This window comes from Pyxicephalus adspersus, chromosome 5, assembly GCF_032062135.1.
Source record: "Pyxicephalus adspersus chromosome 5, UCB_Pads_2.0, whole genome shotgun sequence".
Classification (NCBI taxonomy): Eukaryota; Metazoa; Chordata; class Amphibia; order Anura; family Pyxicephalidae; genus Pyxicephalus; species Pyxicephalus adspersus.
In genome coordinates, this window is record NC_092862.1 from 71,533,774 (window position 1) to 71,555,762 (window position 21,989).

General features: G+C 34.3%; 1 protein-coding gene across 2 annotated transcripts in view; it reads left to right on the plus strand.

The window, feature by feature from the left end:
* CDH12 (cadherin 12) overlaps positions 1 to 21,989 on the plus strand; it is a 410,196-nt gene that overhangs the window by 275,625 nt on the left and 112,582 nt on the right. The gene's annotated exons all lie outside the window — the stretch shown is intronic.

Sequence of the window (21,989 nt, forward strand, 5' to 3'; positions counted from 1 at the left end):
TATTTAATTTAAATTTATTATTTTTTTTAACAGATTTTTGTGTTTTTTTAAAGTTTATTATTAAATGTATTAAATGTTGGACATATTTCAGTGGGTTATGCCTAAGAATTATAGGCCCACAATGTAAAAAAATTTCCATGCAAAAAAATGTAACGCTTTTTGCATGAAAATACAGACAGAATTAGAATGCCAGGGGTGTTAATCCCCCAAAAAACATTTGCTTCACATGTACTTGTTCCTTAACAAGACAAATAGAATTTTTTTTCTTTTAGAAAACAAGGATTTTTTTTAAGTGGCTTAAGGTCAGATATGTGTTTGACTTTGATATCCACATGTGTTTTAAACCAGCAATACTGTTTTGTATATTGGAGCAGTGGGGGTTGGTCTAATCCTTTTTGATAAAAATATCATTCCACTGTTAGTACCTTCAAAAGGTCAGCAGTGTTAAAGAACATGTCTATTTTATCTTTATACTGAGTTAAGGAACAGTGCCAATATAAAGTAAGATATATGACTGAAGTGCTAATACAAATCTTAGCAAGAAGTTATAGAACACCGTATATTTCCTGGAGATACCTAGAACCACTACCTGGCATGCAACTAAAGGCAGTTACCTGTTACACATGGTACAACTAAGTATTACAATGACACCAAGTATTGGAAAACAAATTTTAAAGTAAACATTATAAAAAAATAGTGATACAGAGATAGAAAATTCTAAAATCTTGAAGCTGACAGATTTGACACATACTAACAGCATTTGGCCCATCGTATATTTTTATGCTAATCACTTGGTGGTTAAACTCTAAACATACATTTTATTACTCCGTGCCATTTTATTCAGTCTATAGCAGCCTTGAAATGTTGCCAGCGTCTGTTTGACGACTGCTTCAGGCAAAAGAAAAGCATAAAGAATGTTAAAGGAGTGGGTTCTTGTGCAGGTCATGATTTAGGGAGCAACAGATTGTTTCTCTCCAAGTACAATGTGTGCTTAAGGCATATAACTGCAGGGGTAATATCGCTTTTAAAAGTGGTCAAGAACATAACATTTCTCTGTAAAGTGATCCCTCAGGAGGAAAACAGAATTCTTACATACATTACAATAAATAGCATTTGGCAGACATATTGATATTTACCTTCAGAAATAAACATTAATGGAAACTTTAGCTTTTTTGGATGTTTTCTATTTATATTTAAAAGGTTCAGTATAATGTAAATTGTGTTATCCAAGTTAATCCATAAACCTTGCTACTATGCATAATTTCTAAACAAATATGTACAGTATACAGGGACAGAAATATTTGCTTATTTCACATGTAGCTTCTGCTGTATTATGTAGTTAAAATTCATTGTGACTTTTTGTATAATTGTTAGAGACACACAACGCAAACATTCTATATTGGATCAAACCCAGACTGATCAGTTATGAAATCCTTCCAAGGTCAGAATCTTTTATTTTTTTTAATAGGCAATACTATACCTGTTAATGACACCTATATTAGGGATTTGCTGACAAATAACCTACACTGACAGCCAGATTATGTGAGCCATATTATACATGTTGATACATTTTGTATGAGTTGTACATGAGTTGCTGTGTAGAAAGAGAAGCTTCTACAAGTGCTCCTAACAAAATATTGATATTTGAGTATATGAAAATATGTGTATATCAACATGGATACCTACCAATAGACAGTGGGTAAGTGTTTAATCATTGTCAGGTTCATCTCACAGTGTGTCTGTTAGGGAGATTCACTCTCTCGAATTGTTCCGATCACCAATGTAAATTGAATGAAAGTGAGGGTTTTAGGAATAGAGGAATCTAATAGGATACTTGATCTGAGACAACTGACTTCATTTATAAAAATATTAATAATAGAACTCAAAGTAGAAAAAAAATAGAAATTTTTTTTTTTGCATTTGATGACAACTGCTCTGGTTTACAGGAGCTATCCAGGTGTGACATTTTAAAGAGTTTAAATTTTAATCTTTAGGGATATTATCTGTTACTACACAGAAAGATGAGAAAACCAATTTATCCTGCAACAATATGCTTAACTATTTTTCTCTTTTATTTTGTGGTATTGTGTGTTTGCAAAAAGATTTCTAGTTCACCTAATTTCGAAACAACATCACTGTTTCTGGTTCACACATTTCCAGTCAGACTTTAGTTGTTCTTTGATTTTTTATATTTTGCTCTGATTTCAACTAGTTTTTCTTGGGTTCCCTCACACCTTGCCTCTCAAGCTAGCCTGAGCAGTCTTCCTTTAGCCATTCTATTTGTGTGTTTAGTGATTTAGGACCTGTCATCTGTAGTTTGCCTTGCATAGAGGCTGTATTTGGGTTCTGCTAGATGGTTTCATTTCTTATTTACCTTTCTGTTCAACTTGAGATACTACAACACTATTGACTAAATTTTACTTCTATCCTTGCCAGACACCATTTATGATGCACAACAGCAGCAGGTAGGCAAAGCTAAAAAAGACAAAGACATAATGATAAATGAACATGTTGGTCTTCTTTTTTACTTCCTCCTTACCTCTAAAACCATATATGAAGGAATACTATAGTCTTAAAGTTGCATCCTCCTAGTGCTGAACTTACATCTCTATTTCTATCCCTGCTTTGGGCATTCCCAAGTTATATGGAAAGTTTAACACACTGCAGAATTTCATCTCCAAAATCAATAGTTTTAATTCATTTTCTTTTATAATTTTTTCTTCAGGCTTATGGTAATGTTTTCTATTACAATTCTGATTGGTATGCCACGCATTTCCTATAGCTATCAGTGAAAAATCCTAAGGCAAGGTTAGCTGTATGATGTGGACAGTCCTACTTAGCAACTGTATCATGATCTGGGAACAAGCTTGGAGTCCAAAAGCTGTAGCAACTAGCAGGTTCACAATAATAAATATGCTGGGCTTAGAATACGGGAAGCTGTAATGATGCAGGAGCAAGACAGGATCGAAATCAGGGAGAAAGCCAAAGTCAGTATTCAGGTTAGCAGGAGAGAGCAAAAAAGAGTAGTCAGTAATTCCATCGCTAACGGTCAGTACACAAGCTGGTGGATGAGAGAGTAATACAGCAACAGTAGCAAAAGGTGGCAAAAGCACAATAATCTGGCACACAGGAGGCAGGGCTTAAATAGGAAGTCAGGAGGAGGAGACGGAAGTGCAATGTTCATTGCAGTACTAGGTATCTGGAAAGACTGACTGTGAGATCAGGAACAGAGCTATCCAGCAATTCAAGTATTTTATGGTACAGTTTATAGAAGACCCAACTAGAAATGATACACTGCTGGACCTAGTTCTTTCTAACAATGCGGAGCTTATAACAAATGTGCATATATAAGAGAATCTGGGTAGCAGTGACCACAATATGATTTCATTTAATGTTAGCTGTACACAGGAAGCAAAAACAGGAAAGATAAAAACATTTATTTTTAGGACAGCAAATGTTTCATTAATAAGGGCGGCTCTCTGTGACTTGGATGGGGAGACAATATTGTCCTCAAAAAACACAAAACAGAAATGGGAATGTTTCATGTCTGTTCTATAAAAGCACACACGAAAAATACATTTCAATAGGTAATAAGTTTAAAAGGCTAAAAATTAAACCTATGTGGCTCACAGCTGATGTCAAAAAAGCCATAAAGAACAAGAAAAGGGCATTCCAAAAATATAAAAATGGAGGATCACCTTCATTATTTGAAAACTGTAAAGAATATAACAAAAGATGTAAAAAGGAGATAAAATGTGCAAAACTTCAAAATAATAGACAGATTGCAAAGCAAAGTAAGGCATATTTCAAAACATTTTTAAAAAATATTATATTTAATAGATCTGAGCATGTAGGCTCCTTAAAAGATGTCTCTGGGTTGGTAACAGGATAAAGTAAAAACAGATTTACTAAACACTTTTTTTAACTTTGTGTAGACAAAGCAAAACGACAGAGCTCAAGTCTAAATTCATAATAGCAATGTCACTGCCAAAATCAGTTCACAATGGCTCAAAAATGATATGATTGAGAAACAGTTGGGCAAAATTAAGGTTGACAAAGCACCAGGACCTGATGGATTACATACACGTGTCCTCAAAGAGCTGGACTCAGCTCAGTCCTCACTTGAGAAGAGACATTTAGGGGGAATATGATCACCCTGTGTAAATATAAAAATGGTCCACTTAGAGAATTCTATTCCCATTCATGGGTTTTTTTGCCTTGCTCTGGACCAACTATGTGCATAGGGTTTTATATCTAGTGGGTGAACATGATGGAATTTACATCTTTTTTCAACCTATCCTACTATGTAAGTAGGTTAGTGGGTAGGGCTACTGCCAGACACAGAAGCAATCCTGGGTTCTGATCCTGATCCTGACAAAGTGCTAAGTTTTACATAATCTTACTCTATTCTTACAGTTTGGAATGAGGTCATCTGTAAAAATTTAACAAAAGCACTAATATAAATTGATTCTTTTCTATCACATTTTTCATAAAAATACAGTGGCCAAAATGTTGATGTCCTTATTTGCCTATACATCCAACAGAAGGCCTCATTTTTACAATGTCCCACCTGAGCCTGTATTCCTGGGTTCTCTTGTTGGCAACTCAAAACTCCAAAATACTCACTACATTGTTGAGAGCAATTCCTATGCTGTTGCTCAAGAATATCTTTGGGCATTGTTTTAGTTTTAAGGCGTTAAAAATCTTATCAAAATCTTTTTGATTCTAAATTAAATCTTCTGAAAGTTCCTTCTTTGACATTAGTTTTTACTACTTTCTACCTAGATTGTTTTTTCCCACTATTCATAGCAGTTCTTTTTTAACTAGTTCAAATGATGTCTTGTTCCATTTGTCACCCATCTTATTTTTTTCTGCAGCTTTGTTTCTTTTTTTGAGCTCACATTTTTGTCACATAATTTTTTACATGCGTCCAGTCAAACCAACAAGAGGACAGACAAAGACAGCTGTCCTAGCCAACTAAATTGGCTGGCTGAGCCTAAGCTATACTGGGCATATACAGGTATATATTTCAGCCAATTTAGCCAGTTGCCATTGACAGCTGTCAAATTCTACATATTAGATTGGCTGAGCCTGTATATGTGCAAGATATTCGAAAAATGTTTAGATTACTTTTTCTGAGGTAATATAGTCCAAATCCAGGTTGGAACTATCTGACCACCTTTAGCCTACAGTTTACTGTACAGCTTATAAAGTTCAGTGGTCTGGATAGTGTAAAATATGGCACAACATACATAAAGACATTATTGCCTAAATATTAATCCTGAAAAGTATACGCAGTATGCTGAATAATGCACAAAATCATGTGCTTGATCATCAACATTTGTGGAACACCCACTGATGATGATGCATATAATCTTGTGACACTGGCTGCTTCCACGAGTACCATGTGTAAAATCATGCAGACTCCACTGAAGGTGCTAGAATATGTGACATAGATATTCCAAGAGGCTGAAGGATTACATGGGAAACTGGAAAGTAAACCCTACCGTATGCATCTAATCAGCCATCAGAGATGGAAATTCTTTACATACGTTTAAGTATGATTAACTCAAGGTAATGCAATACACATATACATAATGATTTATTCCTGTTCCTGCTTTATGTTTTAGTGTATTTAAGGTAAAATAGAATTCTGTTTTGTATAAATGATTCTACATCACAATAATTGAAAAAAACTAGTAAATTTGCTAAAGCATATTAAAATGTGACAAAAATCACTGAGGCATCATAAAGTGTACATTTACAAAATAGGTTTACAGCGAGAAAAAATACTAGGCTCCCTTTTCAGTAACGTTAAAGAATTTATTATCACACAGATGGATTAATTTTGTACCTCCTAAGATTAAACCTATTTAAAGAGAAGGTTTATTACATGATCCATATGGGATAGATAGAAGCTGTGCTACAAAATGAATCACAAGTACAGAAATTGTTTACAAGATGAGAAAGTTTAACAGGAAGACAAATCACAGTGCCGTGCTTTTCTAAAGTGTGGATCTGTTTAAAAAGTAAAAGTGCAGTATGCCACAGTAACCAATCATCGTTCTCTTTTCATTATCTTTACTACTTATGAAAAATACTACTGAAACAAAACATTATGTTTGACTGCAGTTGGCGCCTGTGATTTTTATACATCATTATTGCTGTCACTGCTGCCTCATTTATATACCTCAATATCCTTTGCTGCCAATTTCTTAGTATTACCAGACCACACAAGGAATAAATGTATTGCTTTACCAACAGTTTCATGACACAATCAAATTGTTTACACATTAGGAAGACCTACCTATCTGTAATATAGGGAATTATATTGTCCTGTTTTTTGAGAGTGTAGAGTATCAATCTCCACCTAGGAGATCACCTTTCATTCAGTAATGGCAAGTGTTATATTTTTTTCTTCAACCCTAAAGAAAAAATTGTCTTACTAGTTTTATTTTTCTGGAAAATATATTATAAAAAGTGTTTTTTATATATTAATTTGGTAACAATACTTATTGGTCCATTCAGAAATCCATCCAAATAATAACTCCCTGCTCTAGCTCACCACTATTGGTTAGCATTGTGCACAGTTCTCTGAGAACCGGAGAACACTTCCTTTATGTTATGACAATTAGGTGAGGGAGATGTGTATTGTATAAAAAAGGCATTTTTTCTCCTTGGGTGACAATGTTGCTCCTTCATAGATAAAATACAGAGGGATAGCGCTGTCACCCTTAAGCTACAAACACACTTCCAATTATTATCGTTTGTAAACGAACGATGAACGATCCTGCACGATATCTGCGAACGATCGTATAGCACCGATCCTGGACACGATCGTTCAAAGATATTGTACACACGTATATATACACACAATATATATGAATATATATTTATATATATATATATATCTATATATATATATGAATACAAATGTTCGTTCATCGCGCATGCTCAGAACATGCACGATCACTGAACGACCGTACACACGATAGATGGTCAACGATCGTCCAATCCGATCCGCTGGTCCGATCGTTCATTTCCAACGACTATCCTCGTTCATCGGCGTCGTTGGTTACTTTTTTTACAAACGATTTTTGGCCAATCGGTCGTTCGTCGTTCGTTCGTCGTTCATTTCCAACGATAAAAATTGGACGTGTGTACGCAGCTTTAAACAGATTATGTGGCACTGGCAGTATCACCAATTGAAAACAGTAAGGGGAAAATGCCTGTAAAAAGAAATATAATGCAGCCACCATATAAAGATGGATGAACTGCTATATATGTCATGTTTATTTTAGGTTAAGATAAACTTCAAATACACTGGTTATAGTAAAGGTGTCTCCAGCAGTGTACTGACAGTAACTTTTGGGGCAGAAAAAATGAGTACAGTATACATTTACTTAGCATTAGTATTACTCCTTTTATCAGTTATGTTATGTTTTGTGCACAGTATTATGAAGCTGTTCATAATAATGCACCGTAATCAAAAGCCAACTGAAATCCGGACTGGAAACGAACAGAGATGTTGTGTTGAAATAACTGTTATACATTTTAAACATTTCAGTTAACATACTTTTGGTTGGTACTCATCCACTTTACGTCCAGTTTTAACACCCTTCACTTTTTTGCAGTGCAATTGAGTTTTTTCAATACATCCTAGAAGGGTTTTAAAGTATATTGGCTTGTGGAGGGCTGCAGACATCAGGAATGACATCAGTGCATTCTTGCATATTAAAAAAAAAATACATAGAAAATGTTTTTGGAAAAGTGTGACTGTTAACCAAGTTAAATCACAGCAATCAGTTCCAATCATCTTGCATCTTTTCATAAAAAAACACTTGTTTTCTCAGCACAAAATAAAGAAGAATGGAACAGATTAAAAATTTCAGACTGTCATCATGCTGTCCAAGGTTCAGAAAATTGGCTAAGGATAAAATTTGTAGTGCCTTTTCACCAAAAACAAATGACAAAAAATCCACCCACTCCTCATGTTTACTGCTAGTAGTCACTACTCTTTTATTTCTTGTCCCAGGCTGTCACAAAAGAGCAATCAGTTCACAAAAAAAGCAAATTGGTCACAGACAAAACTAATTATTGTGATAGATATGTTTACTTTTGTTACTTTTGTGAAATTACACCTTCAACAAAGAAATGCTTCTGACCTCAGCGTTTATATCATTCTCTTCAACTTGTTTTATTTTTTCAGCCTTCCATTCATTAGATAATCATATTTAAAAGTATCATTCTGTTTCCATTGTTTGATTGACTATGTTGATTTTCTGGATCCTATGATGCTCTGCTGCAACCACCATGCTGTTTGCCATACAGGCTTCAAACTACAGCCTGACATACAGACATGGCCTGGGAAGCGTTGAACACAGAATACTAAAGTTACATCTTCACCCTTCCTCCAAGGAAAGTAATTGACTCCTGAGACTACAGACATTGAGGGAAATACAGGATCTATTTGTAAAAAATTAAAAAAATTAAGAAAAATTAAATTAAATTAAGAAAAATTTAGAACACTGCATGATCTTTGTACAGTTAGTGGCAAAACTTGTTAAGAAGGCAACCTTAGGTATCCTGCAAACATGTTAGGTGTTTTTTAGACATATCTTTGCTTTGTAATGTCATGTCTACATTTTCCAAATTTTTGCACAACTGCATTGGCACGTAATGATGTAATTAAAAGAAATCTAATGATCTAATTGTGTAGTAGCTGGAATCATTTGGTAACAAGCTTTCTCTTAGACCCATGGTTAATAATGCATTTTGCTGTGCAATATCTAATACTGCTGATGAAAATTTAAATATAAAATATGCTTCATTGAACTTTAGTGCAGTATAGAACAATCCAAAGACATTAAATGCCTTTACAATAATGATAAGCAAATTATCTTAATATATTCCAAGGATATTAAAAGTTCATATACTGTTCTAATTGTAGAAAACATGATTCACATATTTTTAAGTCAGCTTGTATGAAATTCAACGAGCTTTGAATTTAATATTACATTAATTGGGGAAGAATAGGAGAAAATTGAAAAGCTTGTATAAGGATTATGGTTCCTTAGCAATTTTCTGTAGTGCATAATAACTCTTTTTACACAAGTGTTTTAATATATTGAGCATAATGAGGTGTTTGCTATAGGATTACTATGGTAATAACACTAGCATTAAGAGATTTTCTATGAAAAATATATCACATAATTCTTTCCAGTTGGCAATATTTTTTGATCTTTCATCGTTTATACCTACTTTGTTTACAGCTTTTTGTATTGTTCAGCATGACACTTATTTTGTATAACTGTTAATAGAACCTTTACTCTTCATATTTGCAATATCCCTTTCTATATGCCAAATAAATAGTAATATTTAGCTGTGTAAAATATTTTGAGGAAACTCTCGATCAACGTTTTGCTTAAAAGTAATCTTTGGTGGGTATGAGCAGCACATTTCCATGTGATTGATTCTGCAACAAAAAGTATATTTCAGTTACTGAAGTTTCCGCAAAAAGTCTGACATATGGACTGTGCTACTAAAAACTAAACTAAAATGTGCCAAATAGATACAAATTACCATCCAATAGGCCTGATTTATTAAAGCTCTCCAAGACTGGAGAAGATACACTTTCATCAGTGAACCTGGTTAATCCAACAAACTTGTAATGGATCTGGTCTAGGATTAAAAACATTTCCTAAAAAATAGCAAACAATTTCCAAAAGGTTTTCTGTGTCACTCAGGTTCACTGATGAATGTGTATCCTCTCCAGCCTTGGAGAGCTTTATTAAATCGGCCCCAATGTTATTTATTGCAAATATCCAATCAGCCAAGTTCATGGCAGCAAATTTTTTAGGCATGTAAATCTTGTTAGGATGAACTGCTGCAGTTCAAACCAATTATCAAAATGGAGAAGAAAGGTAATTTAGGTATTTCAGAAACTGAAGACGTTTACGCACAACCATAGGGTTTAAATAGAACAGTGAGAAAAAAAATTAAGTCATGATCAGTTCTCTGAGCAAAAATGTCTTGTTGATGCTAGAGGTTAGAGGAGAATGGCCAGATTGGTTTTCGCTAATAAAAAGCAACAATAACTAGAATACCTACTTGATATAACTCATATATTCTGAATGCATAACACATCAAACTTTGACGAAAATGGGCTACAATAATAGGAGACCAGACCATGTGTCACTCCTATACCCTAAGAATAAGAGCCTGGCACAGGCTCACCAAAATTGAGAGGGAAAATTAAACAAAAGGTTGCCTGTTCTAATGAGTTTTGATTTCTGGTGCAACATTCGGATGGTAGGATCAGAATTTGCATCAGCAATGCAAAAATATGAATCCATCCTGCCTGATCCCATGGGTTAAGTTAAGGCTGTAATAAAAAAAAAAAAGAAAGAAAAAAAATATATTTTATATATATATATATATATATATATATTTAAATTAACTGTGGCTCAGGAATAAGAGCATCCTGAGCATAATTTTTATTGGCAGGATACAGAAATGTGTTAATCTAATGTTTAGGAACGTTTAAAAAGGAATCTGCATAAATATTCCAATCTTTTAATATGCCAGAGTTTGATTTTGTACAATGCTCCTTGAAAGGCAGTAACAAAAGTTCTTGCTTGTATGTATTAATCAGCCTTCCTATGTTTCTTTATTTCTCTGTCTAATGGTCATAAAACAGACACTCACAAATTAACAGAAAATGAATGACTATTTATTTTCTGTCATGCCTCCATTGTGCTAATAATTAGTAGTTATTTATTTTAGAAAAGACAACCAAGCTGTGCAATTTGCATAATGGGCTCATATTTTTTCAGGCATTCATTATTATCCTATTATATTTGACAATAGAGCATATTTCATCAAGCTTCATAATAATGTTATAGATTTCATGCAACATGTTGTATCTGCAAGTTTCAGTACAAACACTGTCATTGATGAAAAGAATATCTAAATGGCTAATCATCTGCACTATTGTTCTATGAAACTGGAGTAAATTACAGTTGGTGTGGCTTAACAAAAATCACTTATTGTTGATGTAATGTGCTTGGAATAGTAACTGGTCTCTGACCTAATTAATTAAAATGACTTTTTTGCCATAGGGTAAAGAAGTATAATTTGTTTTGCATTTGTTATGGAATGAACGCACTTTGGTTCCATAATGCAACTACAGAGAATTAAACATATTATTTTTATGGTGCTGTGTCTTAATTACATCTAAATAATAATGGAATTGTAAAACACAATTGCATGGAGATGGATTTCAAAAGGCTGTAAAGTGAATGCACAGTATGTATAACTGGAAATTACACATTGGGAGTGAAAGAGAGATTCAATTAACTGAAATTTCTGAATATAGATATAATTAGTGAATGTCACATATTTATATTATGATGAAATAAAAGAGTCACAAATAATTTAATATGTGTAGAGTAAACCCAATCTATACAAATTTTGTTTTAATTTGTTATGTTTGCTATGTTTTGTAGTTGTATTAAAAATGTACAAAAACTTTTCCTTTTTAAATTGACAAGTAACTTGTAACAGTTTGTCCCAGAATTTTTAAAAATACTTTTATAAATACAATTATAATAAAATAAAATTAAAGAGAACAATGCACAACAATATCAACAGAAACAAGTAAAACAGACTTAAACAACAATTAAACAAAAAGTGGTTTAACCTCCTTAGGGATTTATTTATAAAACAGGGAATCTGACATTCTTTCAGAATTCCTTGGTGGTAATCAATTGCAGTTGAAACACATGGACCTGGAGGATTCCAACGAGGGAATGCTTGAGGGAATTTCTGATTCCTATTTTATAAATTGAGCTCTTAAAAACAATGCATGTATAATTAATTATTTTAACAAAGTTGACAGCTATTGTTGAATAAGCAGAGCTATAGATATGTAAATGAAAAAATTGTTCTACTCTATAAGGAGTGTTTAAGTGGTTAAACGGTATGGCTGTTTTAATGTGCAGTATTCTTTTAACATATTTTTGTTTTTATTTTTACAAAAGAAAATAACATTTGCATTGTGTGACTTTAAAAATTTGACTTACCAAAATTATATTTAGGCTATAATTTGGTGCCAGTGCCATTTACATGACTCATAAAGGTTGACTTAGCGCATTATACAGCATGTTCAGTAGTTAAGCAGTTTCTGTTCATTACAAATTGTTATGCGACAAAGGCACATTTTATTAGTGTAACTAATGGAAAAAAAAAGTTACTAATCATCAGTCAGCATCACATTTGAACTAAGTGTAAATTACGATGTCCTGCTTAAGTCATTGTAATATCCTTAGCAATAGGCAAAAGATAATCTGTAATATTTTTTATTTGGGCGTACCATTCTTCTACATATGAAAGCATATGCAAAAACAAAATGGGCAAATCATGCTAGGCTTGGGGAGCAGACATTTCAGAATTCTTTTTCTCTTTTGGTGAGCTAATTTTCACTTGCAGCATAAATGATTAGATTAATAGGTCAATATGTACTGGTCAACCCCATCACCCTCAAACCATATTAAAATGAATAAATATGCATTTGGAAACCATTTCAGTTTAAACCAAGCTTAAGTGTCATGTATCTGGATCCTTAAAAAGTTTCTGTACATTTCTGAGGTAGGGGTAGTGATTCCTGATAGTAAAGTCTAGACATTTTTAGGGCTAATAGATAACTGTAACTAAAATGATTATATATAGCAAGGCACTGCCATAGACTATATGTACCAATGTCAAAAGGTTGGGCAAGCTTCAAATGTTATAGTATGGTACTGCAATTGAATTGGCTTACTTACAGCGGCATCACCTCAATCTGAAGCACAGATCTGGGCACCATGTTTTTACCTTTTATTTATTACAATAAAATGCTGTAATAACTTAAAAATAAAACAAAAAAGGACACCAGACATAAATAAGTCCCTATTAACATGAATTAAATGCCAATCACTAAGAATTGACCCCCCCCCCCCACACACACACACAAACACACAAACTCTACCACCTCCATAAAAAAAGATAATATACTTGGGCCAGTAGTTGAAAGTGAAAGCCCCCCCCCCCCCCAAAAAAAATTTGTTTTTCCAGACAGCTTTTTTGGGGGGGGGGGGGGGGGGGGGGCTGGCTCATCTGAAACCATATCTATTGGCCCTTTAAGCCTGTTGACTGTAAATCAAGGGTCATGCCCTTTATGGTTTAGAGAGATGGATTTTCATTTCCTGCACAAACCTCTGTTCCAGAGTATGATAATCAACAGTTTATATTTAGAAATTGTTTTAAAAGCAGTTTAGCAGCTCCATTCATAACAATTGTCATAAGGATGCTACAGACAGGAGGCAGTTCTTCCTCTAATTAGCATTTGTTAAACCACCATTTTTTATATATCTCTCAGTACAGTTTTCTCTTAAACTAAGCTTAAAGTGAACTTTTGTTAACCGTATGCATTCTAAATTTACATTAAGAATGCCAAATCCACCTTAAAAGACAACAGTGTGTAACAAACTTGTGTCTATTGTCTCCTTTAAAAAGAGTTGGTTTAACACACTACATGAGAATTGAACACTATTTACTGGTGGAAAACTAAATTCTTTTAGTAATGCTTTTTCAGAGGAAAACAAAATCTTAGTTTATATTTAAGTAACTATTGTACAGTTTTTGACTTGGTGTAAAAGGGTTCTATGGGAAATTTGTAGGAAATCTAGACATATAATATTTTTGCACATTTACACACTTGGATGGATGATTAATAATCTGTTCATCATTGACTTTTTCCCATACCACGTTATGCTATGAAATAGAGAGGGGTTTGCTGTATCATACCATGTTTATATACTCTTGCCACCGGAGCCCTTATGGATAGAAGCCAAAATGTGATTTATACAACCATTGTCCACTAACGCAGTGGTCGCCAACCTTTCGTACCACTAAATACAATTTTTGAGTCTTGCAAACTATTGATTTGATTTTTTTAAAAAAAGTTAAATTTGTAAAAATTATGGTCTTCCTAATGGTGCTTGACAAGGACTGTGCGGGCTCTGATTCATTGATCAGCTCACAGTTAAGTGTTACTATTGTTACTATTATCATAAATTGCATTATGTTTGGTATTACTGAAGAAATGCAAAATATTTGTTTGCTTTTTCTCATTTATTATGGGTTTATTTCATTCGAATCTAAGACCAAACAAGAAATGATAGTTATCAAAGTCAAACTATTTGATGTCATTAACCACCTTGCCGTTAAACCCGACCTTGGTTCGGGGTAAAAACACTTGCAAAAAGTGTTAAACCCGAACCTTTCTCACTAGGTGGTTAAAAATGTAAACAAACGTTATATTGTAATCCGATTGTTATACATTGTATGACAATCCGATTACAACTGAAAGAAAATACTTACCCGGTCCCCGCAGCTCCTCCAGCAGCAATAAAAAATTTGCTATTGCTGCTGGCATCTGCAGTGAGATGTGAAGCACAATGCAGAAATCCTGCAATTATCATACCCGGGAGTTAATCCTAAGAATTACAAGCCCACAATATAAACAAGAATTTCTATGCAAAAAAAAATAGGATAGGATTTTATTAAAAGTACATTTTTTTACATGATTGTGTGTTTCAAACTTTTTTTATATTCAGGATATCTACTAGACCCTTGTTCGGACATATTTCTGTAACTTACAGGTCTACAATTTAAAAAAAAAAATTCATGAAAAACAGTGTACCGCTTTTGGTACAGAAATCTAGACATCAGTGTAACACCCGGGTGGTTAAATATAACAGTTAAAGAAAATACACAGTTAAGGTACATACTTCAAGCATCTGAAAAATAAACAAATAAAATAAAACAGATCAGATGAGAATCGGTATTCACAGAGCGGGATGACTGTTGTAATGGTCAAAACAATACTGAAGCGTATGGCTCGGCAGTGGTTGCCTCAAACAAATTAAGACTACACTAACGTCACACTGCGCCTCCCTTGTTTTTCCGGCTCTAGTACAGTTAATGAATTTAGTGCAATATAAAGGTGAAAATTTTCATTCAGAATATAAAAATGTATTAGAATATTATTTTTGTTTTATTATAAATAAAACATAAAAATTGCAAATAATGTCCAAGGTTTTCTGTGAACCACTGGTTGGCGACCACTGAGCAAAAGCACACATATTTAGCCAAGCTTTTTCACTGGTATGAGTTTAAATACATTTGTCTTTTTTTCTCCTATCAAAGAAAATAAAAACATAGTTTTTTTTATTTTATTTTTTTTAATGGTATGCTGTGGCAATACTGCTAGAAACTAAAGTTAAAACATAATATCAACAAATTTTTTTAATGTACACTACTGATTTGGCCAAGTGTTTGGCTATAACAGAATTTATTCTACTTAAGCATTGTAAATAATATGCACACACTTGTTGATAGCATAGGAACATTATAATCCAGCAAAAGATTTCTTTTCTTCAAAACATGTATTTAATAACATTTTGCTTGCAGCTGTAAATGGCTAATTTATTCCCTTGGTAATGAACTAACTGGCAATTTAAATGTCATTGGGGCATAGTCATTAAAGTCTAATTTTGTTAATGCAAAATGAGAGAAATAAAAGTGGAAAAGTGGAATGGAAATAAGAAAGAACATGAAAGAAAAATCAGAAACTTACATTTCTCTAAATGTAGACAGCTACTTAAAGTGACTAGGTTCAAAAATATTTATTATATTCAGTAAATAATACATGATGCACTCAGATATACATAGATAATACATGATGGTGAAGCTATATTTACTTTGAACACGGAGGGGTGCTGGTATGTGATTGGGTTTTAAAGTGAAGATGGCTTCAACTTATTAACCAACATTCACCTTGGTATGTATCTCTATAGCTTTAATAAATTGACTCAATTGAGAATGTTCACTTGTTCATAGGCAAATGAGCCTGTTTCCAATGAAATTCAGAAAAAAAAAAAGAATTTCTGCGTGACTGGGTGTTCACAGCTTCATGTTTCTAAATGAACATTCTTTACTGTCTTGGCAAATAAAACCCATAATATAAGTCAATGTAATGACTGCTATTGTTGTTAGCCTTAAGATGTGGTTCCATATGCAAGATAGGCCAATAACATCTTTGATTCACTTTCCATGGCTTTTATCTAATAGTGAGACTTGTTAACCACATCCGCTTTGCTAAAAAAAAAGCACCAATGTGGAGATTATCAGAAAAACCCGCAATTTGTCTTTTACTCCAATGCACAAATTCCAAATGATATGCTATTGATATACTATTGATATGATGCGATGCTCCTTGCAGCATCCTCATGTGAGTCTAGGGAGGGGTGCAAAGCCGTAATTCAATATTACTATTATTTAACCTGATGAGTAGTGGTAACACATTGTTAGAACAGTGAGTTTGTGAGAGACAGCACCAGAGGTAATGTAAAGCTGTAGTCCAAGCTACTTTTTGAATACACTGACAAGGATCCACTTATTAAATGTACAAACTGGAATTGGACATAAGCACAAAATCAATTTATGTTATTGTATTTTTTTTTAAGAACGCTTTAATTGCTAATTTACCAACTTAAAATTTTAAAATACACACACAGTTTTCATTAGAATGATATATGAAATGCATTGCAAAACCTTGTAAAACTGCTTTCATGCTTAAGGCCTGCCTAATTGACTCTCTTTTTTAACCCTTTTCTTACCTTTATTATTCTTACTTTTTGTTTCCATATAAAATGCTTGATAAAAATTATTTTGGTATTAAGTCATAGGGTCTGATTTATTAGAGCTCTCCAAGGCTGGAGAAGATACACTTTCATCTTTGATCCAGCAAACCTGGTTCCATAAGACTTCATTAAACTGTAGGTTTGTAAATACTGTTCACTAATTATGTTGACTTTGTCTCAACCTAATTATGGTATTAATCTCTTCACTTAATTTTGACTTATCCTCCCCTGAGGAAGCCAGACAGTGAAACACGTTGGGAACAGAGATGACCAGGCTTTCTTTGATAACTCTATCCATATTGACAATTAATTTTGTTTAGTCTGACTTTGTATAGTGCCATAACTAGCCTTCAGAACATTCCTTTGACTAATTGTTCTCCTATTACCATTTTTTGTATCATTTGGCAAAAAAGCCTTAATTTTGATAACAATAATATTTTCAGAACTTTGAAATTAAGACAAAAATCGGATTTATTTGCCGATGTAGCTAAAAATATATACAGCTCTACCAGTTCTATATAGGCTAGCAGAGGGAAAGGTGTGTTTCCCTTACCCAACATATTACTTTTTTTTTATAGACTAGCAAGGACTCTAAATATTATAGGTTGTTTACAGCCTAGTGGTAGACTAGTATTTACTACTATTATTAAAAAGAAAGTTTTATATGTCATTAACGGGAAACCCTCCTTCCCTCCTCTAGCTCATATGGAGCTATGTATATTTTAGTTAGAACTGTAAACAATTTTAATTCCAAAGCTATGAAAATAGTGTTGTCACCAAAATTGTTGTTGTAGACATGGTCACATGTGTTTTCATAAAGTAAAAAAAATGGATTACCACCTCTATATAATGGAAAATGAATGATTTTGTGCTCTAATCATGCCATGTACTGTGGTACAGAGTGTGTTCCTACAGAACCATCTATTTCTGTCCATTCATTTCAAAGATCAACACAGATCTGTCCCCCAGCACAGCCCTGTCTAGCATTGCAGGGGACCAGATTTTCCTTTGTTACAGTTTCACAGTTCAGAGTGAAAAACAGACCAAACCAGTTTCAAGTACTTCCACTGCTTTTGTTAAAAAAAGCAAATGCATTGAATGATATAATAATGTTTATGAGTACTACTTATTCATTAGTACTACCTCTTGGTAACTTACTGTTTTTTGAGTTTAGGTTCGCTTGAATGATTACAGAGTTGTGTTATTTCTGTGTTTTATTTATTTATTTTTGAATCTTCAGTTTGGAGTTAATTAAGTAATAATCAATAATTAAACCCAAAGTAGAACTAAGCACGAATAGAACAAGAAACACACAGAAAAAAAGAAAAAAGAAAACAAACAAAAGCCTTCACTGTACTGCTGTTCCTCTAGTTTATGAAATAACAGGTGCATGGATTATTGCAGAGGAGATATGATATTGACACATCTCAAGAAAGAGCCTCTGGTCACCACCTGTGCATTTTATAGCTTCAATATTTTACATTACTCCTCCATAACATCAAAAGATATTAAAGAAATTCTATAAAGTGTAGCGTGCTGATTTTTCATCAGTTTAAAGTTTTTATTTGACAATAAATGAAAAAAGTACAATGGAAACATCGTTGGTGTATCTCCTCTTTTACTACCACAACTAACGTAGACTATCACATTTTGTATAAAATGGGTGCAAAAAGAATATCTAATAATAAAATCTCACATAAACTATATGGCCACATAATAGAAATACTGCAGCTAACTGCATTTGCTATTTCTACAAACTTGAACAAAAAATGTAGTTGATTGCTTTATTACAAGTTGGACAAAACAAGTGGTTTTACTAGATGAATAACATATGGGCTCTATAGGATGTATTATTAGGTACACTGAGAATCCTTTCAAGGAAAACATTGAGGTTGATTTACTAATGGAGTTTAAGCTGTTAATTCGGCAAAAATAATTAAAACCTTGAACAGAAAATGTAGTTTTCCTATAAACATGCTGAAAATGAAGTTGGTGAAGGAATACCTAATCACATATAAGGAAAAATGAAAAACATGCAGTGTCACCCCATTGACTAAGCTAGGTGAAAATTTTCTTTGCAAAGTGGCATGTCACTGAAAGTTCAGAAAAATATTCAAAGTTTTGATTTAAAGTATACAAAGAGAAACAACACAGAGATTGCAAGTAAAATAAAAGAATGTAATATTTAATTATATAAGGACAGATGGATGAAACAATGTAATAAAGATTAGATATAATGAAAGAAAAATAGTTTTGGAAATTAGTTGGAATCCAAGGAGTTCCACCCAATCTGATCCAACAGCTTGGCATATGGCCAACAGGCAAGTTCTGGCAGGGGCTGCAAATTAGCCATAGAGCTGCCTTATGAGGATGCCAACTAAAGAATCAGTGGTATTCCTTTAGGACAATCCTATCAAAGTATATGTATGTTGGTAAGACATTTTTGTGCTGGGACAATATTGATAATAAATGTAGCCAACAAATGTAGCCAAGGTGATGATCGACTTTGATAGATTTTACTTCTCAGTACTGCTTGGACCAAGGGGAGTAAAGTGTACTTTACTGTAGGTATATTCCCAAAGACATTGGCCCTGATTCATCATTGAAATCCGCGATCGCGGGAAGCGCGATAATACGCGCGACCAGCGATCGCGGATTACCGCGGTCCGGGGGCTCGAGTGCGCGCGTACACTCGCGTCCTGAATCTGTCGGCCGGATTCCTGCCATGGCGAGTAAAAACCTGTCGGATAAGCGCGGCTTCGTGCGCGAGCTTTTTCGGTTGTTGAATAGCGCGATCGCGCACGATCCCGGATCGCTAATACGACTGCGCGATCGATAATACGATTTGGCTTGATGAATCAGGGCCATTGTCTTTAAAACATAACTGTTAGTTCAAATAAAAAAGTATCACAGTACTTAACTCTGTTGTTGTTGCAAGTGCTCTTATGCAGCTACATTTACCTTAGGCAGCTAAAAATGAAATTACTATCTGAAAAAAAAATGTTGATATCACATCATCAGGTCCAGATCATCTGAAGAGATTTAGCATGCCTGGCTATTGTAAGCACACGGGGATGTATCTCCCACTCCACCACCGATCAGATGCAAAATCTCTTTAGATGATCTGAACCTGCCGACATGCTCCTTCTTTTAAATACCAGGAGAATAAAACCTGAGGCACTAAGCAACCCTTCTCTTACTCTAGGAATATACAACCTGGATTTACTTGTTCCCTGGCTATAACTTTTATACCTACCTGGGTAGGCTGTTGTGTGTCCACCGGCAAAAACCAATTGATTGATCCAGTACCTCGTCCCCGAAAGCTAAGGTTACCTGTCCTGGCTATATCTCCGTTTGAAAAAATAACCGTTAAGTTTCCCTAAAAAGCGCACCCCCCTGAAGAAACCCATCAAGGCGAAATGCATCGGATTCACTCGTGCATGTTAACGGTCAAAATATTACTATACAGACAGAAGTTTTTGTCTAGATATATTTCAGTCTAGTGCTTATCCAACTAAACTGGATGTATATCCGCATGTACTTGATTGCATGATTATGTATAAGAAAGTGTTTACAACAATACATCATTTATGATTTACCACATGTTTGGAGTCAAAACCTCTTTCTTTCACCTATTCTCTTTTATCCAATAGACCTAAATCTAACTCTTTAAAAAAGAGATGTGTAGATTAGACATAAAAATAAATACTTTTTCACTGCATTCACTCTCTGTTTTAGGGCTGTTATCTTATCAGCCAGAAAAGTAGTGCATTGTCCACAGGAGATTGACAAACCCAAAAGATTGTCTTAGAAAGTTATTAAAAGCAAGTCATGCTGCCTAAAACATATCTTGAGATTTTTTGACTATTGCAAGAGGTTGATAACAAGTGCCTTAGTTGGAGGTGCTTGTTATTGCACGAAAAAAAATTAACACGTTGGAGCCTTCCTGGGAATGGATACCAAACCTTTTGTCTTCCTTTCCTGCTACAATCCTTCTGTGTGGAAGAGTAAATGAATTTGTTGACTTGACAATACATAACAAAGTACTTAAAAGAAAAACTGAACCACTTCAAGCCAATGGTCAAGTAAGTCAAAATTGTGTGGGGTTGTTTACACAAAATAGTTAACAGATAAACCAACAAGAAACTTCCCCCAGAGTGATGTCATAATGCCAGAACCAGCCCATTCTTCCATCGCGTGTCTGAGCTTGAGATGAGAGAGTGGGCGGGTTGTGTCCAGAGACATCTCCCACAGGGGTGCACATTGGCTAGAGCCGTGAACTACCAAAAACGAGATCACCAGTTGGCGACCGCTAGCTTAGAGGTTTTTATGCCCCAAATATTAGCCCCTTTTACATGATGATTACTGCTTCATTCCACTAATAAATCTCTTCTTTTGGTGGCCACTTTAGTTGTCCCTTTGGCATGTATATACATTTATAGAGTATATAAGCAGGAAGTTGATGTAACACATATATAATACCGAACCTCTATAACTGAAAAAAAAATCAAATAAATTAAAAGGAGGGTACTTGGGGGGGAAAAGTGCTAGACATCTACCAGCCAGAAAATGAAGTACCGTATTTTTTGCCGTATAAGACGCACTTTTTCTTCCCCAAAACTGGGGGGGAAAAGTTAGTGCGTCCTATACGACAAATGTGTTATAAAATAATTAAAATAATATACTCACCCGATACCCGATCCTGCGTGTGTCTCTGGCTGCATGCAGCGTGTGTTCTCCTCTCCTCTGCCAGCATTGTGTCTGTCTGTAAAGCAGAGCGAAAGAAGCCGGTACAGCGCCACCTGCTGTTCCTTGTCCTAACTGCCGTACAGTGGAAAAAAAGCACAGAGTGATCAGAAGGGGAATTTGAATGACAGAGTGATCAGAAGGGAATTTTGAATGACACAGAGTGATCAGAAAGGGAATTTGAAAGGCACAGAGTGATCAGAAAGGGAATTTGAATGGCACATGAGTGATCAGAAAGGGAATACCGGTATGAATGGCACATGAGTGATCAGAAGGGGAATAATCTTTCAGAATCTTTTTTTTCTAGATGTTCCTCCTTTAAAATTGGGTGCATCTTATATTCCGGAGCGTCTTATACGGCGAAAAATACGGTACATTCTATCTGACTTGCAGCAGCATCTAATGTATATTGTGAGAAGCGGTCTATGAACCGTAAAATTAGAGTAAGCTAATTAAATTAAGAGAGCTTATTTAACTGCAAGGTGTGGCTGGAGTTCA